The sequence below is a fragment of the Gopherus flavomarginatus genome, chromosome 10, assembly GCF_025201925.1.
Source record: "Gopherus flavomarginatus isolate rGopFla2 chromosome 10, rGopFla2.mat.asm, whole genome shotgun sequence".
In the NCBI taxonomy this organism is placed as follows: Eukaryota; Metazoa; Chordata; order Testudines; family Testudinidae; genus Gopherus; species Gopherus flavomarginatus.
The window spans coordinates 81546683-81573286 of NC_066626.1; the positions used below are offsets into that span (position 1 = coordinate 81546683).

Genomic DNA, 26604 nt, shown 5'->3' on the forward strand with positions numbered 1-26604 from the left:
CGGCAAGCCCATGGTGTTACACTCCCCCCCATGGCATTACACCCCTCCCCCCCCCCCGGCAAGCCCATGGTGTTACACCGCCCCCCATGGTATTACCCCCCCCCGGCAAGCCCATGGTGTTGCCCTCCCCCCATGGCATTACCCCCCCCCCGGCAAGCCTATGGTGTTACCCTCCCCCCATGGCATTACTTCCCCCCCAGGCAAACTGATGGTGTTACCCGCCTCCCATGGCATTAGCCCCAGGCAAGCCCATGGTGTTACCCTCCCCCCCATGGCATTACCGCCCCGGACAAGCCCATGGTGTTACCCTCCCCCCCATGGTGTTACCCTCCCCCCCATGGCATTACCGCCCTGGACAAGCCCATGGTGTTACCCTCCTTCCCTGCCCCCTCCCCAAGCACAAGGGGAATGTACTTCAATGTAGCAAAACCAGGGAATCTATGGGGAGCCCCTTCCACGCTGGCTCCAGGGAGGAGCCCACTGCAGTCACCTGCGTCCTTGGGGAGCAGTGCTACAGGCCCCAGCGTGCATGGCTGCCGTGTGCTCCCTGCAGAGGGCTGCATGGCCTGCCATGACAGGTACCGCATTTCCCCGGGCCCTGGCTCTGTGGGAAAGCTACCCCCGCCTTCGGGCAGCCTCTGTTTCTGTTGTCATATGTCTTAGAAATATCTGGAGTGTGAATCCTGGTCTCCTAGTCCCAGGAGGTCTCTCGGGAAGGGAGCTGATCCTCTCACCCCTCCCTGACAGTGGTGGATTAACACACTGGCCCACAGGGCCTGTGCCCAGGGGCCCCAGACAATTTGGGGGCCTCAGAGTGTCGGGGGGCCCAAATATTCTTTGTGCCCAGGGTGCCAATAAATCCTAATCCGCCTCTGTTCACTGAAAGTGTGGAGTACTCCGCCTTCAACAGAGGGAGCTTTGCTGGGGATTTGAGTAAAATGCAGGTTAACAACGCCAAAGAGAACACAGAGCGAAGAGCTGCGACATGTTTCACTTACCCCTCGCCCACCTAACCAGGATCACTGCTTCGGCATCCGGGATGCCACAAACCTTCCCGTTCTGCCCACAGAGCCTCCCAGGAAAACCAGGTGAGACAAGACCTGAATTGCCAAAGGAAACACAAACAGAGAAAACACTTTAGAAGCAAAGAAGAATTTTCCAGGGCTCTGAAGATCAGAGAGAAGGTGGTAATAGAAAGGGGCCCCATTCCACCTCAGTTCCTTTGGCAGGTCCCCTTGCAGACAGGGCAGGCAGGTGCCCCCCGAAATCACTCTCTGAGCTGCGTTTGGTGCCTGGGCTGCACTTCTCACCCACTCTGCTAATTCCTTCTTACTCTTAATAAAAACGTATCATTTCCTAAAACGCTCGGAAACATCCTGCAGACGTGTTTCCATGCAATACAGGCTGCTCTCGGACTCTGTGACCAGGGCGTGGGCAGCTGCTGGGAAGGTTTATCAGCCCCCATTTGCAGTAACCTGTATAACTCACCTGTCTGGAGCACCAGCCAGTCAAACCCCCGCAGCACCCCAGCATGTTGCAAATCAACCCCAGCCTTTCTCAGCACCCTGACTTACGAATTTCCAGTGACAGGCTGGGTCATCTCTCTGCAGACACTTACACCCCCGCTGTAACTTCAGAGCCAGACCTGCAGAGGCACTGTAGGCGTTTGCTTTTTCATTAAGTCACTGGGACCCCATGAAAAGTGTCTCCACTGCTGCTTTTTTGGAAAAATTAAAGTGCGGAAAGTGAGTGATTTAAACCTCGCAGGTCATTCATGTCAGCAGCACCGTTGCCATGAATGCTCAGAGCAGGTCTAAGGGACACTGCTTAAACCGCAGCATTGGGCTGTCTGCAGGGGGGTTCCAGTGCTGCGAATGCTGCCGGAGTGGAACAGGGTCTAGCAGCAATGAAGTGTTTTCCCAGAAATGTTTAAATTCATCCTGACACAAAGAAGGAAGAATTTAAACCCAGGGAAGGTTGCTGGACTGCAGATGTCACCAACGGATGCAAACGTAACAATCGAGGTGATAAGCAGTTAAGTCAGTCAACACAACTGTGACGTTATTGATATAAACTGGGACCATATAGAACATGGTTTGCAACCAAGGTCCTGTAGTGGCACCAAATCCTATGTAAAGGGGGTCATATAAGGTATCTAAGACCAGTTATGGTTTGCTGGTTATGATTATGCTGTCTGTATGCATGTGTCATTTTGTAGTTGAAGTTATAAGTATTGGCTGTATGCTGTCTGTATTTCAAATTGGTGCTGTAGTTCTGGGTGATACCTCAGACAAGTTGGGGTTAGCTCTGCCTAGCCTGCTTGATGGCCCATTAAGGACCATCAGTGACACAACTGACCCATTGAGAGGAGGCCAATATGCCTTGTAACTCAGCAGGGTGTGCAGGAACTGGCCCATGTGACTGCAAACTCCATTTTGCTGTTATTTTCCACAGTAAGAACAAAGAAGTGTTCTTACACCTGGAAGAGCCTATATAAGGCTGATGCCTCATCTCCATCTTGTCTTCAATCCTGCTTCCTACCTCTGGAGGGACTTTGCTACAAACAGAAGCTCTGCACAAGGGACTGATGACCCATCCCAGCGGGGGATGTTCCAGAGACTTGATTTGAACCTGCAGTTTACTCCATCACTGCTACAAGCCTGAACTAAGAACTTGGCCATCACTGTATGTAATTGATTCCATTTAACCAATTCTAGCTCTCATCTCTAGCTTTTTCCTTTTATGAATAAACCTTTAGATTTTAGATTCTAAAAGATTGGCAACAGCGTGATTTGTGGGTAAGATCTGATGTCTATATATTGACCTGGGTCCGGGGCTTGGTCCTTTGGGACTGAGAGAACCTTTTTTCTTTTACTGGGGTGTTGGTTTTCATAACCATTCATCCCCAGGACGAGTGGCACTGGTGGTGATACTGGGAGACTGGAGTGTCTAAGGAAATTGCTTGTGTGACTTGTGGTTAGCCAGTGGGGTGAAACCGAAGTCATTTTTGTCTGGCTGGTTTGGTTTGCCTTAGAGGTGGAAAAACCCCAGCCTAGGGCTGTAACTGCCCTGTTTAAGCGATTGGTCCTGAATTGGCACCTCAGTTGGGTCCCGCCAGAACCGCATCGTCACAACAGCATTCCCAGAGAGTCGTTATCAGTGGTTCACAGTCATGCTGGAAAGGCATAACGAGTGGGGTCCCGCAGGGATCGGTTCTGGGTCCGGTTCTGTTCAATATCTTCATCAATGATTTAGATAATGGCATGGAGAGTGCACTTATAAAGTTCGCAGATGATACCAGGCTGAAAGGGGCTGCAAGTGCTTTGGAGAATAGGACTGAAATTCAAAATGATCGGGACAAACTGGAGAAATGGTCTGAAGTCAATAGGGTGAAATTCAATAAGGACAAGTGCAAAGTGCTCCACTCAGGAAGGAACAAACAGCTGCACACACACAAAATGGGCAATGACTGCGGAAAGGGATCTGGGGGTCATAGTGGACCAAAAGCTAAATAGGAGTCAACAGTGTGATGCTGTTGCAAAAAAACAAACATCATTCTGGGATGCATCAGCAGGAGTGTTGTGAGCAAGACACAAGTCATTCTTCTGCTCTGCTCCGCCCTGATTAGGCCTCAGCTGGAGTATCGTGTCCAGTTCTGGGCAGCACATTTCAGGAAAGATGTGGACAAACTGGAGAAAGTCCAGAGAAGAGCAACAAAAATGAGGGAAGATTGAAATAACTGGGTTTGGTTAGTCTGGAGAAGAGAAGCCTGAGAGGGGACCTGAGAACAGTTTCAAGTCCATAAAAGGTTTTTATAAGGAGGAGGGAGAAGAATTGTTCTTCTTAACCTCTGAGGACAGGACAAGAAGCAATGGGCTTAAACTGCAGCAAGGGCAGTTTAGGTTGGGCATTAGGAAACACTTCCTGTCAGGGTGGTTAAGCTCTGGAATAAATGGCCCAGGGAGGTTGTGGAATCTCCATCTCTGGGGATTGTTAAGAGCAGGTTGGACACACACCTGTCAGGGCTGGGCTAGAGGGGAACATGAGCTGGGATGTGGGGAATTCAGGAGCAGGGGCTGTGGGTGGAAGTGAGGGGAGGAGGGGTTTGGCTGAGGAGGGATCAAGCTGTGTGAGAGACAGGGGACATGGTGGTGTCCTGCACAGTGTGGGAGATGGCAATGCCTCAGCTCCCAGACACTCGACTCTCTAGGCCCGGCTGCGCTGAGTACTTGAGCAGTAAATGAAAACTCCCAAATCTGACCCCCAGGATCCCACAGAACTCAGCTGTGGAAGCAGCTGCAGCTGCTAACCTCTCAGAAGCACAATGCAGGTCACACACTGACAGGTGGAGTCTGACAAGTGCCTGACACCTTTTGGGTGTTGTAAGTGCAGCCCAGGTCCCCACTGGTGTGAATTCTGCTGTGGAGGCATTTCAAAGAGTCAGTGTCCAGGGATTTTTGAGTGAAATTGCCCCTGTACACAGGGCCAGCAGCAAATGACCTAGTCTACTGCTAGTGAAGTTACGATAGGCCAGGGCTCAGAAGCACCATCATCAAATACTTTGGCACATTTTGCAGACAGCAAGACAGTTAGGTAATACCCAGAGGGGACCGCATGGGTCATCTTGTCTAACCCCTCATGAGATGCAGGACTTGTTGGGTCTAACCCATCCCAGACAGATGGCTCCAGCCTCCTCTCGAAAACCTCCAGTGAAGGGATTTCCACAACCCCCCAAAGCATCTGTGCCATTTTCCAACTGGTCTTATGAGGAGGAAGTTTCTCCTGAGATTGACTCTAACTCTGCTCTGCTGGAGTTTGAACTCATCACCTCTTGTCTTGCCCCCTGTGGCAAGAGAGACCAACTTTTCTCCATCTTATTATTGCAGCTTTTCAAGTATCTGAAAACCCCTGTGATCACAGAAATATGAGGGTTGGAAGGGACCTCAGAAGGTCATCTAGTCCAACCCCCTGCTCAAAGCAGGCCCAATCCCCAGATATTTTACCCAGTTCCCCAAATGGTCCCCTCAAGGATTAAACTCACAACCCTGGGTTTAGCAGGCTAATGCTCAAACCACTGAGCTATGATGTCCCCCCCACAACCTCCTCTTTTCCAGACTGAACATACCCAGTTCCTTCAGCCTTTGCTCCTACGGCTGCATTCCAGCCCTGGGATCATCTTTGTCACTCGCCTCTGGATCCTTTCCAGTTTCTCTACATTCTTCCAATACATCGGTGACCAAAACTGGTCCCAGTTCTCCAGCTGAGGCCTAACCAGTGCAGAGGAGTAGGTCTATCCCCTCCCGTGACTTGCAGGCTCTGCCTCTCTTAATACAACCAAAAATTGCATTGGAGTTTTTTGCAACAGCATCGCATTGCTGACCCATGCTGCGGCTGTGATCCACCATGACTCCCAGATCCTTCTCAGCAGCGCTGCTGCCCAGCCAGGTCTCCCCCAGTCTGTATTTGTGCATTTGGCTTTTCTTCCTAACATGCAGCACCTTCCGTTTGGCTTTGGGGAATTTCATGTTGTCGTCTCTAGCCCAGTTCCCCAATTTATCCAGATCCCTCTGAATTCTAGCTCTGGCCTCCAAAGTGTTGGCTCCCCCTGCCCCCAGTCAGCAGCAGCTCCAGGCACCAGTGCTCCAAGCGCATGCCTGGGGCAGCAAGCCGCGGGGGGTGCCCTGCCGGTCCCTGCGAGGGCAGCAGTCAGGCAGCCTTCAGCAGCAATTTGGATTCAGCGGCAATTTGACAGCGGGTACGCCAAAGCCACGGGACCGGGGACCTCCTGCAGGCAAGCCGCTGAATCTGCGGTACCGGGGACCTCCCACAGGCAAGCCGCCGAAGCCGCAGGACCGGAGGACCTCCTGCAGGCATGCCGCTGAAGGCAGCCTGCCTACCGTGCTTGGATTGGCAAAAAAGCTAGAGCCACTCCTGCTCCCAGCTTTGTGTCATGTGCAAATCTGATCAGTTTGCTCTCTAGTCCTACATCCAGGGCATTGATAAAGATGTTAAACAACACTGGATCCAGAACAGATCCCTGTGGAACCCCAGTTGAGCCCTCCCTCCAACCTGACATCACTCCATTAATAGTGACTCTTTGTTTGCGGGAGTGCTGATGAGCCCGCATTGCTCCAGTTTACTTATCAGAATGTCATGTGGGACTGTGTCAAAAGCCTTGCTGAAGTCCATCACATTCCCTCATCCACCAAACTCATAGACTCACAGGCTCATAGACTTTAAAAAGTCAGAAGGGATCAATGTGATCATCTAGTCTGACCTCCTGCACAAAGCAGGCCACAGAACCCTACCCATCCACTTCTACAACAAACCCCTAACCTATGTCCGAGTTATTGAAGTCCTCAAATTGTGGTTTGAAGACCTCAAGCTGCAGAGAATCCACCAGCAAGTGACCAGTGCCCCACACTGCAGGGGAAGGCGAAAAACCTCTAGGGCCTCTGCCAATCTGCCCCGGAGGAAAATTCCTTCCCGACCGCAAATATGGTGATCAGCTAAACCCTGAGCATGTGGGCAAGACTCACCAGCCAGCAGGAAAGAATTCTCTGCAGTAACTCAGATCCCATCCCATCCAACATCCCATCACCACCCACATGGCATACTTATCTGCTGATAATCAAAGATCAATTGCCAAAATTAGGCTATCCCATCATACCATCCCTTCCATAAACTTATCAAGCTTAGTCTTAAAGCCAGATATGTCTTTTGCCCCCACTGCTCCCCTTGGAAGGCTGTTCCAGAACTTCACTCCTCTAATGGTTAGAAACCTTCCTCTAATTTCAAGTCTAAACTTCCTAGTGTCCAGTTTATACCCATTTGTTCTTGTGTCTACATTGGTACTGAGCTTAAATAATTCCTCTCCCTCCCTAATATTAATCCCTCTGATATATTTATAAAAAGCAAGCATATCCCCCCTCAGCCTTCTTTTGGTTAGGCTAAACAAGCCAAGCTCTTTGAGTCTCCTTTCATAAGGCAGGTTTTCCATTCCTCAGATCATCCTAGTAGCCCGTCTCTGAACCTGTTCCAGTTTGAATTCATCCTTCTTAAACATGGGAGACCAGAACTGCACACAGTATTCCAGATGAGGTCTCACCAGTGCCTTATATAACGGTACTAACACCTCCTTATCTTTGCTGGAAATACCTCGCCTGATGCATCCTAAAACCGTATTAGCTTTTTTAACGGCCATATCACATTGGCGGCTCATAGTCATCCTGCGATCAACCAATACTCCAAGGTCCTTCTCCTCCTCTGTTGCTTTCAACTGATGCGTCCCCAATGTATATCTAAAATTCTTATTGTTAATCCCTAAGTGCATGACCTTGCACTTTTCACTATTAAATTTCATCCTATTACTATTACTCCAGTTTACAAGGTCATCCAGATCTTCCTGTATGATATCCCGGTCCTTCTCTGTGTTAGCAATACCCCCCAGCTTCATGTCATCTGCAAACTTTATTAGCACATTCCTGCTTTTTGTGCCAAGGTCAGTAATAAAAAGGTTAAATAAGATTGGTCCCAGAACCGATCCTTGAGGAACCAGTTATCCATAGATTTTAAGGTGGGAAGGAACCATTTCTCAATCTGACCTCCTGTATAGCACAGGGCAGAGAATTCACCGAGACACTCCTATACTGAGCCCAAGAACTTGTGTTTGACTAAAGCATCTTCCAGGAAGGCACCAGCCTGGCTCTGAAGCCACCAAGAGATAGAGGATCTGCCCCTGCTCTGCCAGTAGTGATCTCTGTTGGACACAGACTGAGCAGGTGCAGCTTTAACTGCTGGTTTAGATCAAGTAAAAGCAGGAGTGAAATCTTCACAGAGAGAGAGCGATGTCCAGCTCTGCCTCCAACCCCTAACCCCTGCCAGGCTGGGTGCGGGCAGGGGGCAGACAGACAGGGACCCAAGAAACACTGCTCACCCATCGGTCAGTCTGAAAGGATTAGAGGATAGGTTGGGGCTAGTCCACAAACCAGGGGAGCCAGACGCCTTCCCCTACTTGGGGCTGGGTGCGACTGACACCCTGGGACAAGCAGGAGGATGCCCAGAGCAGTGCAATAGATGGCAACAGGCTAATGAAAGTGACCTCAAAGGAAAAGTAAATGATACTCATGGTCAGGCTCTGCGCATGCCCTGTGTGACAGGTCCCCCGGAGCCAGAGCAGACTCAGCTGACTGGAGGGCCCCTGCAGTGGATGGATGTGCTGGGCCTGCTCCCCAGCGTATTCTCTGCACCCCACAGGTAGGTAGAGGGGGCAGGCCTCAGTGTGCCATGGGGCGAGCTAATGTTACCCTCTCCCCTTCTCTTGCAGGTTTCCCAGCACGTGGTGACATCAAGGCAGGCCGCAAACGCACAACTGAAAATTGAACTGGAGTTCACTGCGCACAAGCGACAGCAGAGCCTGCCTGGGGCTAGAAAAGCAACGAGGGATTTGCATTCCCCAGCACTAGGTACAGAGGCAGGCTGGGGTCACTCTGCGTCCAGCTAGCCAGGGGAAAGCCCTGCACTGCACGGGGTGGGGAAGCGAACTCCCCGGGAGGCGGAGCTGGAGCTGGAGCCGGCTCCAGCAGGGCAGCGGGACAGGGACTCGTCGCTGTTATGCCTCTCGGTCTCCATTGCTCTGGGATATTGTTGATATTGCAACAAACGTGTGGTCACCTGGGCCTTCCCCAGTGTCGCAGTGCTGCACAGCAGGCTCTTGTGGGACATCCCAGTGAGGGGGGCAGGGGCAGAACTCTGTCCCTGCTTCCCCAGAGGCATAAGCCCTGCCCACCTGAGCTAAAGGAGAATTGCCGTTAGTACAGGGCCTATGACACACAGCAGAGGCAGAGGGGATGCAGACACACTAGCCAGTTCATTACAGCGTGTTTACACCTCATGCCTTGCTCCCCTGGGAGCCTTGTCCTAGTTCCAGGGAGTGTGTAGAGCATCTCAGGCAGGAACCAAAAGCAGAGTCCTCCAGGAGCCCCAGGAGTCCCCCCAGAGTCCCCCTACAAACACCTGCTGGGGAAGAAGAATCCTGCAGACAGCGCCCGGCCCGCAGGACCCCCAGATCTCCCCCCTCCCCTGCAGGAACCCTGGATCTCCCTTTCCTCCTGCACAGGAACCCCAGCCCTCTGCCCCCCCCCCCCCCACAGGAACCCCGGATTCCCCCCCCATGCATTTATTCAGTGTGTGTTTTTGCAGACTGGGCAGAAGCCCTATTGTGCAAACAGTTGGTTGACCTGAGTGTGAAGCGAGAGGGAGCCCTGGCTTTGGTGCACCCAGCTCAGTCACATGGGCTGCTCAGAGCCGTTGGGAGCGCAGGAAGTGGCTGGGCAGCCGGCCAAGCCAGGCAGAGGCCTTCCAGAGGAAATGGTTAATTAGCGGAAGGCTGAGTGCAGCAAGCTCCCAGGGCTCTCACTTGTCCCCAGCGTGAAAACAGCCACGAGGCTGAGCAGTCCCAGCTCAGCAGGGCCAGGCTCCTGGCAGTCACAGGAGCACTCCTGGTGCCCACACCCAGGCAGGTGGCGAGGGTGCGGGAAGGAGCCTGGAGCTGCAGCACAATGAGAGAGAGGGGCAGAGAGCTTAGCCCTGGCCCGGCTGCTGAGGGGCCAGCCAAGCCACCAAAGCACACGGTGGATTTTGTGCTGGCCAGGCTAGGCCAGGGCTCTGTGGTGGGCAGAAAAGCAGTGCCCTGCGGGGGAGGCTCAGCTGCTGCCCTGGCCTGGGTGTCACACAGCCATGCCCAGGGGCCTGCCGCCTCTGCCAGTGCTCGGGGAAGGGCTGCACGGTCCCCATTCGGGCAGCTGCTGGGAACCTGCCCCCTTCAGTGCAGGGAAGGCCACTCCTCCTCCTCCAGCAGCGGGGGGGCTGGGGTGGGTCCCCGTCCCCTTTATGGTCAGTTTCTCAGCGTCACACCCAGAGCAAATATGCCAGTGACTGGGCTGGAATCTGCTATTGCTGTGACCATCTCTCCGCCTCGGGGCTGCTAGGAGAGGGGTCCCGGCTCTGTCCCCTCGAGGTGACTCCTGGCCTGGTAGGACCAGGGATGGACAGACAAGCCGGGGGTGGCAGAGCTCCCCGATTCCAGAGTCAGAGCCCATGGCAGGTGGGTACTGAACTGCAGCCCAGGGGGTTCTCCTGCCAGGGGCCAGAGCATATAGAGAGAGTGTGTGTATGTGTGTGTGTCCGTCCGTCCGTCCGTCCAATTCCCAGCTCTACACCCAGATGCACCGTTGGCCTGAGCCTGCCTCAAGCCCTGGAACAGGTGGAGAAATCCTGCCAGTTAGAGACCAGGGAACGGCTCCATCTGCTGAGCACAGGCAGAAACACTGACCCAGCTGCTCCCTTCCAGGGCCCTGGGATCTGGGCGCTTGTGGCTGTGACTGAGGCCTCCCTTCAAAAGCCGAGACTCCAGGGCTTGTCAGAGCAGAAGGGACAGCGGGGGATGCGGTGAACAGGTCACTGTGGAGCCCAGGGTGCTGAGCCCCCTCCAGCTGGAAATGGAGCCTCGGGACAATGCGATTTCACAAAGCTCCCTTCACAGCGGTACGATTGGTCTGTGTATTAGACGAACTATGTCCAAAAACGGCAGCGTGAATTTGCCAGGTGTCCCTCCCAAAGCCAGGGGCGTGCGGGGCTGGCATTGCAGGCTGTGACGAGGAGAGCTGCGGGTGGCATGCACCCACTCAGCAGTGTCTGGCTATAGCAAGCTCTGTTGTGGGCCCAGAAAACCCCATGGGGGGGCAGTGTCTGTGCAGCCTGCCCCCGGCGGCGCACAGATCTCTGCTGCTCATTAAGTCTGGGAGGGGGGCTGCTGCACCAGCCATCTCAGTGCTAATCACCTGGTCCTGCTCACGGCCATTCTCCGGCTCGGCTCAGCGCCTGCTGCGTCACTGGACAGTTAGCAAGAGCTTGGTGCCTAGTGGCCAGGAAGTTCTGCTTCTAGCTTCTCACCGTGACTCATCGCGCCCGTGACACAGGAACTGTCTCAGGTGTCAGGTTTGTGAACAGGAACGATACAGCCAAACAGGCCAGAAGGGAGAACGGTCCCTCTGCAAGAACGACTGCAGTGTAGGAACAATCCCAGGGCGCTGTGTGATGCCCCTGCTCAGCCCCTGGGCTGGGAGCACCTGGCTTCTAGGAGGTTCCATAGAAACTCCTGCCCAGCTGGTTTATAGATGGTGCCCAGCTGGGAGGTTGTCTCTACTCGCTCCCAAGCCCGCTAGGGAGGTGAGCAGCTGGGGCTCCCCAGGGGCAGGGCACTGGCCCTTAGAAAGGAAGTCCAGTTCCCCAGCCCGCCCATGGATGCAGGGTCTCTGCCAGGCAGGGACAGAGCCTGCCCAATGCAGATGCCACTCGTGGGGAGAGTGCCAGCTGCAGACAGGTGTGAAGGGGGTGTAGAAAGTTACAATTTTAATTGGCCGGTCAGCTTGGAATGGCAGTGCTGGCAGCCAACCAGGAATGACTGACAGGATTTCACAGGGAAAACCAGAGGTGGGGTGGGCGGGGGCCGCTTTGGGTTCCACTGGTGGGGGTGGGGGGGCATCGGGCCTGGCTGGCTCCCTCGCGCAGATGGGCAGACAAGCTCACTGCTGGAAGGTGTTAGCCCAAGCTAGCCCACACGGACTGGCACCCCAGCAGAGCAGTGCTGCCGCAGGGGCTTGAGCACAAAGGACAAGGGCTGTAGAAGGCTAAATCTCTAGGAGAGCACTGGGCATGGGGATGGCTTTGCTGTGAGTGCTCAGTGTCCTGCCACCTCCCCGAGTGACCCACCTCCAGCCCCCAGAGCCGGACTCAGAGCGTGCTGCATTTCCAGGGGCTGCACCAGACCCTTGGCCACATAGCCAGGCGCAGATCACGAGGCCCGGGAACCAAGGTTCCTTCGAGCCTGTTCTCATCCTTTTGGACTATCACAGCCACAGTGACAGGACCGGGGAGGCCGCGGCCCCCTGCTCTGAGGGCAAAGGGGTGAAAGACAAGGCCCTCACTCAGAGCCACCCAGTGGCCATTATTCGTTACCCTTTCAGGGCACAAGGACTCTGTCTGATCCTGAAGCCCTTAGCAGGGCATGATCCCCATCCCCAAAACTTGCCAGTCCTGCTGCCCCTCAAGTAAGAGGCAGCAGGACAATGCCCCTGAGACAGAACAGACCATGCGAATCTCTGATCCCAGGCTAAGAATGGTTGGCAGAGAAGTCAGCCCCCAGGAGAATGGCAGGTGAGGGGTCAGTGGCACAGGGCCACCTAGGCTGCTGCAAAGAGAGTATCAAGGAACGGCCAGGCCCCCAGGCCACGAAATCCCCACAGCAAGGTCAGTATGAGAGCCATGAGCTCCCCTCGGAACAGGTTTGATCAAAGCAGGCGCCCTGGCAGACTTGGCCGTTGTTCTCCTAGCTCAGTGTGGGAGAGCGAAGTCTCCTCATTTCATCTCAGAGCTTAACGTCCTTAACCAGAGAGGATTTACAAATCCCACTACGGATGCTGTCAGGAGCCCATGGCCACCAGCCAAGGTGGAACTCACAGAAACTGTTCCAGAAACACCGTCCCCAAGGGAGCTGCAGAAGACTCTTCATTAGCAGTAGCGACTACTAGGCCTTGTCTCTGTGGGCCACTGGTGAGTGACCTGCTTTGGCAGCAGGGCTGACATATTCCATCCCGGAGAAGGCTGTGGTGACTCATGCTGATTAGCCTGTACACCACAGAGCTCCACTAGCCAGTTTCGGAAGCCACAGATTCAGATCTCCCTGACATGGAGACCTCAGAAACCATCCAGGCTTATGATAGAAAAAACGGGTGAAAGAATATTTAGATGAGTTAGATGCACTTAAGATGGCAGGTGCCAATGACATTCATCCCAGGGTTCTTAAGGGACTAGCTGAAGCATTCCCAGAATCCTTAGTAATGATCTTTGGAAACTCGAGGAGGACAGGTGAGGGCCCAGAGGACTGGAGAAGGGCAGACACAGCCCCTATCTGTAAAAAGGGGAACAAGGGGGACCCAGGGAGTTATAGATCAGTCAACCTAACTTCGAAACCTGGAAAGATACTGGACCAAAGTATGAAACAATCGGTTTGTCAGCACCCGGCGGCTAATGGGGTTAGAAGGAGCAGCCAGCATGGGTTTGTCAAGAACAAATCCTGGCAAACCACCTCCCTTCCTCCTTTGACAGGCTCACTGGCCAGTGGCTGGGGGAAGCAGTGGACACGATCTATCTGGATGGTAGTACGGCTTTTGGCACAGTCCCACGTGACATTCTCCTAAACGAACTAGGGGAATGGGGTCTAGATGAAATTCCTGTCCGGTGGGTGCACCGCTGGCTGATGACCAGGCTCGCTGTCACCCAGGGAGGACGTATAAAACATTCTAGGCATGTTCCATAACTGTTGTTCGTCAAGAGGTGTTGCACGTCACTCCACTCTCGGCAGGGGCTAGCCCTGAGCACAGTTGTCAGAGATTTTCCCTGAGTGGTATCCATGGGGGCACATTGAGTACCTTCTGCTGCCATGCACCATGCTGTGCAGGTATAAAGAGAAGCCGCCCCCAGGCCCCCTCGGTTCTGTCTTGCTGGAAACCTCGGATGCAGAGAGGCAGGAGAGCAGGTCGTGGAACAGGTGTGCAACACATCTCAAAGAACAACAGTTATGGGACAGCTAAGGAACCGTTTTTCTCCTTGGAGTGACGGCACTTGCGCATTCCACAAATCAGCAGGTGAGATGAGAGTCTAGCTGAACAACGACTGGAAGATAACTTGCCCGCATCTGGCATCGTCTCAAGATTCACAGAAATGTAGGATGGGAAAGGCTCTTGATAGGTCTCTAGTCCAGTCCCCTGCCTGAGGCAAGGCTAAAGATTATCTAGACCATCCTGACAGGTGTTTGTCCAACCTGCTCTTCACAGCCTCCAAGGATGGAGATTCCACAACCTCCCTGGGCAATTTATTCCAGTGTTTAACCACCCTGACAGCTAGAAAGTTTTTCCTAATGTCCAACTAAATCGCCCTTGTGGCAATAAGCCCATTGCTTCTTGTCCTGTCCTCAGCAGGTAAGAGCAATTTATCACCCTCCCCTCTATAAACAGCCTTTTATGTACTTGAAGACTGTTATCATGTCCCCCCCCGTTTTCTCTTCTCCACGCTAAATAAACTGGGATGCTGTGTATACATGGTCACTTTTCTTTGATCACTGTTGTTACCACTGCTACACAATTTCCATAAATTTTATACAAAGTGTCTCATGTCCGGTGTCAGTGGAAACATTACAATCTATCACATACCATTATCCTGGTTAAATCCATGTATCAGCTTTGTATCGGAAGTTAGGACTATCGGCTGTGTCTTTGTAGTGTTGTATTCCCGGGTGACACCCACCAGGTGCATTGACAGTAGGGCCAAATAGCTGTGTGTGGATGTCCCATTAAGGACACTCAGCCCTCACAAGAAACTCATCCTACCCAGTAGGCAGGCTCTGGCTTGAGTGGAGCCCAGCACTGCCCCAATAAATCATCTCCTTAGAACGGGGGAAAGGACTGACTTCTCGGAGCTGATCAAGAGTCGCAGTGCCTTGAAAGTTGACTGGAGAAGAGTTACACTGGACAGGACCTGAAGCCTGGAATGGCCTTGAGACGTTGCAGTCTATATGGTTTTATAAAAATATGCTAATGAGTGAATATAATGTAACTGGAATATGCTTCAGGCAAAAGGTCTCTTGTAAGGTATTGTTACAAAGCTTATAATCTACTGAGTGTGGTTATCCTATTTGTATAAATGTACCACTCTTCTATCTGACACTAGAAATATAACTCTGAGGACCTATTGTAATTATGCAAAGTGTGGGCTATTAATGGTGCTTTGGAATCTTGATGACTCCCATTAACCAGGACAACTGTCTGCAGATGGGTGTGTTTTACCTGTAAGTCTTCCTGTGCACATGTGTGCTGGCAAGTGTGCAATGAAGTCTTGCAGTGCCATATGATCATGTCACCTGAGCTGGAATCCATCTTTAACCTGGTGTCTTTCCATTGAGAAGGAGGGGGTAGGAACCCAGAGCGGGACAAAAGATATATACAAAGGGGTGGGACAGAACAGAGAGGAGAGAGGAGCCATCATGAGCAATCCCCTAGCTATCACCTGAACTGGAACAAGAGCTGTGCCAGGGGAAAGAATTGTGCCCAGGCTGGAAGGGATCCAGTCTGAGGAAAAAATTACTGAAACATCTCTGAGGGTGAGATTATCTGTATTCAGTTTGATTAGACACAGATTTGCACATTGTATTTTATTTTGCTTGGTGACTTACTTTGTTCTGTCTGTTACTACTTGGAACCACTTAAATCCTACTATCTGTATTTAATAAAATCACTTTGTACTTATTAATTAACTCAGAGTATGTATTAATACCTGGGGGAGCAAACAGCTGTGCATAACTTGCTATCAGTGTTATAGAGTGCGAACAATTTCTGAGTTTACCCTGTATAAGCTTTATACAGAGTCAAACAGATTTATTTGGGTTTAGACCCCATTGGGAGTTGGGCATCTGAGTATTAAAGACACGAACACTTCTGTAAGCTGCTTTCAGGTAAACCTGCAGCTCTGGGGCAAGTAATTCAGACCCTGGGTCTGTGTTGGAGCAGACGGGCGTCTGGCTCAGCAAGACAGGGTGCTGGGGTCCTGAGCTGGCAGGGAAAACGGGCAGAAGTAGTCTTGGCACATCGGGTGGCAGCTCCCAAGGGAGGGTTCCGTGATCCAACCCGTCACGGGCCTCTCACAAGCCAGTTGGCCAGATGGGGACAAACTTGACCCCTAACTTTCTCAGGAAGGCAGCTACCAACACCATTCATTTTGTAGAGCCTCAGGGTGCTGCTGACAGGCCGAAAGGCAGCACCATGAACTGGGAATGAGATTGGTATGCCAAGAATATCATACACCCGGTGGCCTTTCATAAAGGAATATACTTCCATGGGCAGTTTAAGTTGAGAATGGCATACCGGTCTCTGGGATCCAGGCACGGGGGTAATGGCAGCCAGCGTGACCAGGTGAAACCTTCATCTCTTTTAGATACCTGTTGAGTCGACATAGGTCTAAAATTGGCCTGAGATCTCCCTTTGCTTTTGGGATAAGGAAGTAGCAGGAATACAACCCCATTCTTCTATGACACTGTGGGACCTATTCTATGGCTCCCACCCAGAGTGGAGACTGGGGCCACTCCAGGACGTCCAAAGAAGAAGGGGCAGGTGGGAAGGAGGGGAAGAATCATATTGAAGGGTGTATCCCACTTCCACGCTCCTTTAGACCCTTTGGTCTGATGCAATTTGGGACCAAGCACCAAGGAAGACCTGCCTGGCATCTCAACTGACCCATCAAAATGGCTGCTGAGTCCCCCAGTGGGCCTATGTAGACCAAGAGCTGCTGCAGAAGAAGGGTCAGCCTGTGCCTTTAACTCCTACTCTCTTGCCTTGATAGGCCCTGGCGAGGGGCAAGACTGGGGTATCGATGGGACTGCTGAGGATGAAAGGGCAGGAGTATGTACCCTCAGACTTCAGCATCTCCTGGGAGCCCTTTAAACTCAGATGTTTATCATCCACCTGCACTGCAAAGAGGGCCAACCTTTCAGTGGCAGGCCCTGCACAGTCTGCTGTACTTCTCGAGGCAACCGCGGAGACTGAAGCCATGCACAGCTGCACATAGTGAGGGCAGAGGCCATGGTCCTAGCAGCCAAATCAGTCGTGACCAAACTGGCCTGAAAGAAAGTTCTTGCCACTAACTTTCCTTCCTCCACCAGCTGAAGGAACTCCTCCTCAGGGAGCTTATCCTCGCATTTCAGAACAGAGTCCTGGATGTTAAATCATGTCACCCGCGTGGTTGGTGATTTTAGGCTGTAGCCTCACCGTAAAAGAAATGCTTTTACCAAACAAGTTGAGCTTTTCGGCATTCTTTGACTTAGGGGTAGATGCCTGGTGCCCATGGCATTTTCCTCTCACTCACAACCGAGATGAGTGACCCTGGAGAGGGGTAGGGGTGAAAATGCTCCAAGCCTCGGTAGGGTTCATAATCTCTGTGCGCTGCACAATGTGATGTGGGAGGGAGTTTACCACTGAATCTTAGCGGGCTCCAAGATCACCTCATCAATCAGACGAGCGGCACAAGATGGAGCAGCCAATGCCAGAACATCAGTGAGATGATGAGAGGACTCCTCAGCGCTACTTGGATACTCAAGGCAGAGGTAAACTTCCTGAGACCTCCTGGCGCGCTCCTGTGGGGGCGAAGACACTCCAGAGCAAGCAGCTTCATGCGGAGAGGAGGTGGGTGAAGCTAACAGGGGTGAGGCTGGGCCTCCTCGGACAGTTGCTCCTTAGGTCCTCTTCAACTTCTTCCTTCTGCTCGGTACCAAGCCCGGCGCAGGATCAGGAGGAGCTGGATGAGACGACTCCCCAGGTCTAGATGAAGGAACTGAATGTGAATGGCATGGGGAGGACCTGGAAATGGGGGGGGGGTCACTGAACAGGCATTGCACCCCAGTGACTTCCTCGCCATGATTTCATGCCAGCGCTGGCAGAAGAATCTCTCTAGTACCCTGAGTGGTGAGGTCTAGGAGGGGGTTGTGACGGGTTGGACCCCTTGGGAAGCCACCTGATGTGCTGAGATACCACTGAGTCTGCCTGTTCTGCCAGCCTGGGCCCCCTTCACCTGTCCTGCTGAGCCAGGCTCTTCAAACCTCCTCTAACACACACACAGGCAGGGCCACCCCCAGCTGCAGATCAGTCTGGGCAGACTCAGCTTCAGGGACTGGCTCCAGCACTCGGACGTCCCCCTTCCTTGGTGTGCAGACCCAAACATATATTGCAAAATGTGCCCGTTCCCTCTCTATGGAGAGAGGTGTGCACACTTCTTACCTCCCCCCGCCCCAGTTAGAAATGACAGAAACTGGGTTTAATAATAAACAAAACAAATTTTAACTATAAAAAGGCAGATTTTAAGTGGTAAAATGGGTAACAAACAGAACAAAGCCGATTACTAAGCAAATGAAATCAAACACGCAAACTAAGCTAGTTTCACTAAAGAAATTGGTTACAAGGAGTATTTCTCCCCCTAGATCAGAGGTTCTCAAACTGGGGGTTGGGACCCCTCAGGGGGTCGCGAGGTTATTACAAGGGGTGGTTGCACTCAGAGGTTTGCTGTGTGAAAGGGGGCACCAGTAAAACAGTTTGAGAGCCACTGGACTAAATAGTGTTGCAGGCAGTTTGCAAAGTTCCTGTGGTTCAGAGTTCTGGTCTATTCCTTTTCAGACTGGACCCCTGTCTCAGGCTGGACTCCCCCTTCCCTTCAGTTTTCCTTCTTGGGCAGACAGGCCATGGAGAGGAGGAGACCAGTTTGCCTTCCTCCCTACCCTTCAATAGGATTTACATAAGGCAAGAATATTGTTTCCCAAACTTGATCCTCCCCTTCCCTTCCGGTGGAAAGTTACAAGAAGTCCCAGGTAGTAAGATCACCTGACTGTAGGATCACAGCATCCATGAGTCAGTGGCAATATGGAGGGTCCATGGGAAGGCCAAGCTTTTCACAGTCCATTGTCCTCTCTAATAATACAGATCATAGACTATCGGGGTTGGAAGGGACCTCAGGAGGTATCTAGTTCAACCCCCCTGCTCAAAGCAGGACCAATCCCCAGACAGATTTTTACCCCAGATCCCTAAATGGCCCCCTCAGGGATTGAACTCACAACCCTGGGTTTAGCAAGCCAATGCTCAAACCACTGGGCTATCCTTCCACCAGATACATAGTCAATATTCCTAACTTCAGATACAGAAATGATACAGGCATACAAATAGGATTATCACATTCAGTAAATCAGACCCTTTCCAGTGATATCTCACATGAGCCATCTTGCTGTGACGGTGCTGCCCATGGGAGCCAGCTGAGGTCACTTAATCAGGGTGAACTGCAGACAAAACGGGGCAGACAAACCCCAAACGCTGGTGGTTATTCCAATACTTAGATTTACCAACCAGCACAAAACAGCTTCTGTAGTACCTCACTGGTTACTTAGAAATTTAAACCACACAGTTCCCTTAAAGTGCCCAGCCTCAGGCCTCCATCCAGACACACCTGTCAGATATGATGATGATTCCTGAAAATCTTACTTCATCGTATAAAAGAAAAGGTTCTTCCAATCCCAAAAGATCAGCCACACACTCAGGTCCAATTATAACTTAGATCTTACCCAAAATATACGCTACAGCCAATTCTTATTAACTAAGCTAAAAATTTTTTAAAAAGAAGAGAGAGAGAGTTGGTTAAAAGATCAATATACAGACAGACTTGAATTCAATTCTTGGAGGTTCAGATGCATAGCAGAGATGAGCTTGTAGTTGCCAAAAGTCCTTTTTGGAATATAGTCCATAGGTTATAGTCCAATTTCCATATTCAGGGTGGCTCCAGTCAATGACTGGGGATCTCAATCCTTATGGCTTAAGGTTTTCCCCTCTTGAAACCCAAAGCAGATCTGAGATGAACTAGGATCGTATCCCAGGGTTCTTACACATTTCCAGCAGCCTTTCGGCCTGAGAAAACAATAGACTTAACTCCTTCTTCCAAACATCCTGGCAATTAGTACAGAGTAATTTATCCATTAAACAGTTCAGATACAGGTTACCACAACCTTCAAAGAGACACATAGACGCTAATACTATTTCACTCAAGTATCATCTTAAATGCTAATATTCCCTTTTTTGATCTTTGAATTAAAACTATAGCAATAGACAAGACTTGTTTGCTGGCATCCCAAGACCTGAGCAAACATCCACCTTTCTACCTCTAACAATGCAGACTTGCATTTCAAAGCTCTATTCATTTACATATCTTCCTAACCAGTCCTTAAGGTTCACCCATGGGTCAGGTCAGTTAATTAACTCTTTCTGGCCCTGTCATCTTTCAATGAGATATTATATTACACTCATAACGTCACACTTGCATAACGTACATCTCAGTTATGTCATAGTCATATCATAAGCATATTTTCATAAGGAATATGGAACGACATGTCACACGGGTGGCAAAACACACTCTGGGTTGGAAGATGTAAGAATCTGAAGAAGAAGAATCATCTCACAACCATGGAGGGGCCAAACCCTTCAGTGCTGGAGACTGGTACCAAGAGTCTGGGGAATAATGAAGAGAAGCCATCAACAATGGTACTGATGGCTGAGAGCTCTGGGAGCCTGGAGGATTACATGGTACCGGCTGCTGCACTGAGGAGGTTGGTGCCGTGCGTTCTACTGGTACCGTTGAAGGTATCTCCTGCACCACTGGGCACACCAGAATTGATAAACTCAACAAGTCCCTGGCTGCTGCATATGCCTCTGGCATGGACAGTCCTGGAATAGTCTGACCAATGCACAAGAGATGAAGACGGTGCCCCAGATAATGAAGGTGCCGCTTTGGGCCCTGGTCTGACAGTGCCTGCCCTGCGCTGGAGTCATGGTGCCATCTGACCCGATGAGCGAGTGCAGGAGCGCTTCGATTTTGCCTGCACTCTACTTGACCCTTCATCCCTTTGCTTGGTAGATTTAGGAGTGGCAATCTGCCTCTCCTGGCAGCATCCTTGGAAGCCTGATGTTCCTTCTTGGGCACCAGCAAGGGTGAGCGGTGCCAGGACTCAGCCAGTATTGGAGGTGCCCTTCTCACACAGTCCGAAGTGCTCAGTACCCCTGCGACTGAAGATGGTCTCACGAGTGGCCTCCAACAAAGGAAACTTTGGCCTGGCCTCTCTCTCTTTCTTGGTCCTCAGCTTGAAGTCCATACAAATCTGGCCCTGATCCCTAATGTGGGACTCACCTAGACACACTAGAAAACTAGAGCATGGGTTGCTCACAGGCTCACAGCATGAAAGGCAGAGCTTGAAGCCCGGTGACCCAGGTATTCCTTGGTACCGACAAACAGAGCCCCAGAGCTGGGGAACTGAGAAACTAACTTCTGCTAAACAAAAATGTATCTATTACAACTAACACCAAAAAAGGACTCTATGAACAGGTAACTCTGCATCTGGATGCAGAGAAAACTTGCTGAAGCAAGATAAATAGTTTCCAAGAACTGTTACAGGTGGTAAGGAGGAAGTGAGGGGGGTCAGGGATGGTGTAACAGGGTGCGCTCACCCCTTGTGAGTGCCCCCTTGGCCGAGTGCATGTGCCTGCACTCTCTCTCTCTCAGTTTGTTCCTTCTCCGGGATAGAGCAGTGCCCCAGGGCTCCCTCCCAGAGACAATGTCTTCGCCCTCTTGGGGCTTCCTGGCCACAGCTCCCCAGCTGGGCCACTACAGTTCAGTTCCCCCTCTGGGGTGCTTCACTGTCCAGGCCACTTCCCCCAGGGAGTTAGGGGGGACCCAGGCCCACCCACTACTCTGGGTCCCAGCCCAGAGACCTGTAGATAGCAGCTATCTGCTGTTATCTAAGTCATGCTGCTGCACTAATTCCCTGGGCCATCTTCACCTGTCCTCAGGGCCTTGTCCTCATGGAGTCCCTGCAACCAGCTCAGGGCTCCTTCTCGCTCTTCCTGCTTCTGGCAGCTCTGCCCTGTCTGGGGTCCTGTAGCTGTCAGCCAGCCACACCCTATCCACACTTCCTCAGCTCCAGCAAGGAACTGGACTCCCACTCACCCTGCAGCCCTTTTTATACTAGGCTGCTGGGCCCTGATTGGCTGTGTCCCACACAGCCACTCTAGGCAGCTTGAAGGACTCTCTCCACTGCCCTTTTTTGGGGCAGGGTGTGGCAGGGCCATGAGGCCTCCAGCAGGGGGCCTCAGAGCAGGGCCGGCTCCAGGCCCCAGCGCGCCAAGCCCGTGCTTGGGGCTGCACGCCGCGGGGGGTGCTCTGCCGGTTGCCCGGAGGGCAGCAGGCGGCTCCGGTGGACCTCCCGCAGGCGTCCCTGCGGAGGGTCCGCTGGTTCCGCAGCTCCGGTGGAGCATCCGCAGGCACGCCTGCAGGAGGTCCACCGTAGCCGCGGGACCAGCGAGTGGCAGAGCGCCCCCCGCGGTGTGCCGCTGTGCTTGGGGCAGCGAAATGGCTAGAGCCGGCCCTGCCTCAGAGGGTCTGGTGTACCTCATCACAGATGGTTTCGCCCTTTATACCTGCTTGCAGTGGCATGTGGCAGCAAAGGGTGCTCAAGCCGCCCCCGAGTGCTGCTGAGAGAAAAATTTCCAAGCCCCATGCTGGAGGTGAGCACACGCCAAGAGTGCAATGCACATGTGCAGTCACTCAACGAAGAACTAGTTGGTCCTCCTAGGGGTTAGTCCTGGATCTGGCACTATTCAATATTTTCAGTCATGACGTGGATAATGGAGTGGAGAGGCTGCTTATGAAATGTGCAGACGACCCCAAGCTAGGAGAGGTCACAAGCACTTTGGAGGCAGGATCAGAATTCAAAGCGACCTTGACAGCTGAGAACTTGTCTGAAATCAGGAAGATGAAGTCGATAGAGACAAGTGCAAAGTACTACAGTTGGGGAGGAAAACTCAGTTGCACAGGTACAAACTGGGGACTAACTGGCTCGGTAGTAGCACCACTGGACAGGATCCGGGGGTTACAGTGCATCACGAACTGAATGAGAGTGAACAGTGTGATGCAGCTCTGAAAAGGGCGAATCTCATTCTGAGATGTAGGAACAGGAGCATCGTATGTGAGACATGGGAGGTCACTGTCCTGCTCTACTTGGCACTGGTGAGGCCTCAGCTGGACTCCTGTGTCCGGTTCTGGTTGCTGCACTTTAGGAAAAGAGTCCAGAGATGAGTTACAAAAACGATAAAAACTTTAAAACACCCGACCTAAGACTAAAAAAACCTGGGCATGGTTAGTCTTAAGGAAAGAAGATTGCGGCTGATAACAGGCTTCAAATGCATTGTGGGCTGTTCTAAAGAGGGCAGGGATCAGTTGTTCTCTGTGTCCACTGGAGGTAGGACAAGCAGCAATGGGCTTAACCTGCAGCCAGGGAAACTGAGGTTAGATATCAGGAAAAACTCTCACTCTCAGGGTGGTTACACTCTGGAACAGGCTCCCAAGGGCCCTGTGGGCTCCCCATTGCTGCAGGTTTTTAAGAACAGGCTGGACAAACCCCTGTCAGGGCTGTCCAGGTTTACTTGGCCCTATCACAGCACAGGGGGCTGCACCTGATGACCTCCTGAGGTCCCTTCCAGTCTGTCCCCTGGGCCATCTCTCTTTCCTGGCTCCAAAGCATGCTCTGCTGCGGCTGGCTTGTCCAAGGAGCTGCATTTCTTTACACAGGGGTTATCAGGCAAGCAGAACACAGTCTTCACTCAATCTGCGGCCTCAGGCTTCAGGGCAGCCCCTCCCACGGGTCTCTGGCCCTCCAGTTCCCGCCCCGGCAGCCCCCCAGCCTCAGCCAGCTCTGCTCCCTTCCTGGAGCAGCAGCTGCAGGGCTGCTTCCCTGAGCCCTTGGCTCCTTGCTCCAGGGACTCACCCCAGGAGCTAGCTCCACTCCAGCGTGACTTTCCCTCTCCAGGGCTCAGCCTGTCTCAGTTCTTCCTTCCCAGCTGCTCCTGAGCAGCCCTTTCTAGGTTCTAGTGCAGCCCAGCCCTCTTTAATTGCTGGACTGGGCTCCCCTGCTCCAGTCCAGGGCGCTGGGCTCAGTCTAGCCGCAGGGACCAGTTACATGTCTATGATTCTGCACCAGCAGCTGAGCAGCCCTGAAGGAATCACGCACCTGTTCCCTTGAACCACATGCACCTGTCCTGGCCACAAAAGTGAGACAAGAACAGGCCTGAGGGAGGTGCTTTGGGGACTTCCTGGACACATTTGTCCATCCATCCATGCTGTCAAGTTACCGGAGAATCAGCAATAACCAGACACTTGCTGTCCAGTGCCAGGCCTGGGGGGTACTCAACCTACCTCCTGTGAGCATCGAACCAGCCATGGCTGGACAATCCTGCTGCTGTTTCGTCTCTGAGAAGTGTCCAGAAGCCAGGCCCAGCCCTTTAGAAGCTCCTCAGCCCCGAAGCTGAGAGCGGCTCACTCCTGTAGCAAGAGGGAGAGAAATGCGATAGTAACATCCCAGTGGCTGAGCGAGACGTTTTTTCCTCCGTGTTTCCCTTTATTCCCGTTACAGAGACCCCTGCGCAGGCACTGTGGGATCTGCTGACTCCTGAGCGGCCCTCCAGCCTTGTGTGGCAAGGCGGGTGAGCGAACAGCTGCTGCTGGGGAGAGAGACCAGCGTTCCAGCCTGCCCAGGGCTCTCCTTAGCTCTGCGGGTGGGCTCTGGGTGACTCGACAGTGGGTCTCTCTCACCAGCAGAAGCTGGTCCAATCAAAGATATTCCCTCCCCTGCCTTGTCTCTCTAATATCCTGGGACCCACACGTCTCAGCACCACTGCACTCCAACTTCTGGCACCATACCACTCACCACCACACGAGGGTGCTCCAGCCCCACGCAAGGAACCATGGCCCTTGCCCCCCTCCTCCGGAGGCACAACTCCTGGCTGGTGGGGACTCCTTGGTCACCCTGGTGCTCCCCACCCAGCAGGACTGGGAGGCTGCTGATGCTGACTACTGGGCCCCTGGATCCTGGAAGGACATCGCATGATGACACGTGAAATGCATGCACAATGGAAGGAAAAACATACATGCACAATGGAAGGAAAAACAAGCTCCTTGGACACCTCCTGGAGGGGTTAAATGAGCAGTATCCTCTGGGGAAAGGGACCTGGCTGTCACTGGAGACAGAGCAATCAGGACGTCTGCTCAGTGTAGGGCTCATCTGAACAGCACATGGAGTGGTGACAGAACAAGCAGCTGAAGGCATGCTGCCAGTGCAGTGCTGGAGCTGTGAGGCAAACGCGATGCTTGGATTGAGAAGCCGGGGTGCACCCCGTTGGGGGCAGGGAGGGGCTATTATCTCAGTGTACAGCATTAGCGAGGCCTTTTCTGGATCCTGCGGCCAGTTCTGGTCTCCACGCTGTGAGAGGCATTGGAAAATTGGGAAGGATTCTGAAAAGAGGCTCGGAGGGCTGCCCTAGAGGAGAGACTAAAGAAGGTCAGTCTGTTTAGTGCATCCAAGAGAAGGTCCAGAGGAGACCCGAGTACAGTCTGTCCGTACCTACGTGGCAGAGAGATTTTGGAGAGTGGAGGGCTCTTTAAGCTAGCAGAAAAAGGATGCAAGATGCAGTGACTGGACAATTCAGACTAGAAGTAAGTTGCACATTTTACCAGCAAGGGTAATTAAGCATCAGAACAACCTAGCAAAGGAGGTCGTGGATTCAGGGCTGCCAGAGGGGGGCAAGTGGGGCAAGGGGCCCCGCGAGCCCTGGCCCAGCAGCACTCCGGGTCTTCAGTGGCATTTTGGCGGCAGGGGGCCCTTCTGTCGCTCTGGGTCTTCTGCTGCATTTCGGCAGCAGGGGGCCCTTCTGTTGCTCCAGGTCTTCTGCTGCATTTCGGCGGCGGGGGGCCCTTCAGTGCTGCCAAAGACCCGGACCGCCGCTGGGTGAGTACAAGCGCTGCAGCTCTCTCGCTTTGCCCCAGGCCCCTGAATCCTCTGGGCAGCCCTGGGTGGATTCTCTGACATCTCTGCTCGAGCTCAATCAGAAGGTCTGGGTTGGATGAATGAATCCTGGAGAGGGTCCCTGGCTTGTGTGATGCAGGAGGGCTCAGACTAGATGACTATGGAGGTCCGTTCTGCCTTAACATCACTGACTCTATGAATGTGTGGCTGGTGTCAGAAAAGCAGAGGGTGTTGGGAGCCCAAGGAATGGGAGGGGAATATTTTAAGGCCTTGGTGTAGATTGCTGGTGTGGCCTCATCTGGACACTGTGAGGCACTGCTCACCCTGTCTCACAGTTACAGGGGTCACAGGGAAGGGTGACAAGAACCACCAAGGGCTTGGAAAACCTCTCCTGTGAAGAGAATTCAAAAGACTGAGCTTGTTCCCTTAGAGAGGAGCTGGAGAAGAGGGGACGTGACAGAAGTCTATAAAATACTGACTGGTTGAGAGAAGAGAGGTAAGGAGGGTCTGTTCTCCTGTCTCATAGAACAAGAAGAAGGGGACAATGGATGAAATGGAAAGGTGGGAAATTCAAAACTGATCAAACAAAAAACTTTTTCATATTGTCTAATTAGCCAGTGGAACTCACTGCCACAGGAAATCACGGAGGCCAAGAATTTAACAAAATTAAAAAAGGGGCTGGGCATTTCTCTGGATAACAGGACCCTCTGGGGTTGTTAGAACAGATTGTGGCCGGGCTCTGGTCCCTCCGGCTGCAGAACTATTAGAGACCAGGGTGAGACCTAATGTGTGGGTGTGGGTGAGGGGCAGATTATCCCACCTCTGCTGCTGCTTAGTTCTTCCACCTTCCTCTGCAGCATCTGGTGCTGGGCACTGCCGCAGAGGAGACGGCGCTTGAAGGACCTGGGGTCTGATCCCTCTGGTGATGCTTGCGTTCCTGTGCCCCTGAGATCAGCGCTTTGCAGAGAAGTGAAGCTTGGTGCTGCACGGGGCCAGCACGAGACCCCCGGGCAGTGGCAGGAAGGAGCCAGGCCCAGTTTCTGGTTTGTTTGGTGTAACCAAGGCCCTGTGAGGCCCTCGTTGTGTGTTGCAGTGAGCTGTAACCCAGAGACAGC

The 26604-nt window shown here is 52.6% G+C and overlaps 1 long non-coding RNA gene across 2 annotated transcripts; it reads right to left on the bottom strand.

Moving 5' to 3' along the window:
• Positions 1–429: 429 nt before the first annotated feature.
• LOC127030031 (uncharacterized) lies at positions 430–26604 on the bottom strand. Of its 2 annotated transcripts, none has more exons than XR_007768269.1 (3): positions 26310–26604; positions 23884–24009; positions 430–1100 (listed from the first exon to the last, which is right to left on the bottom strand). It is a non-coding gene; the product is annotated as an uncharacterized LOC127030031 (long non-coding RNA). The 2 variants fall into 2 exon arrangements; XR_007768268.1 differs by lacking the exon at positions 430–1100 and adding an exon at positions 15054–17426.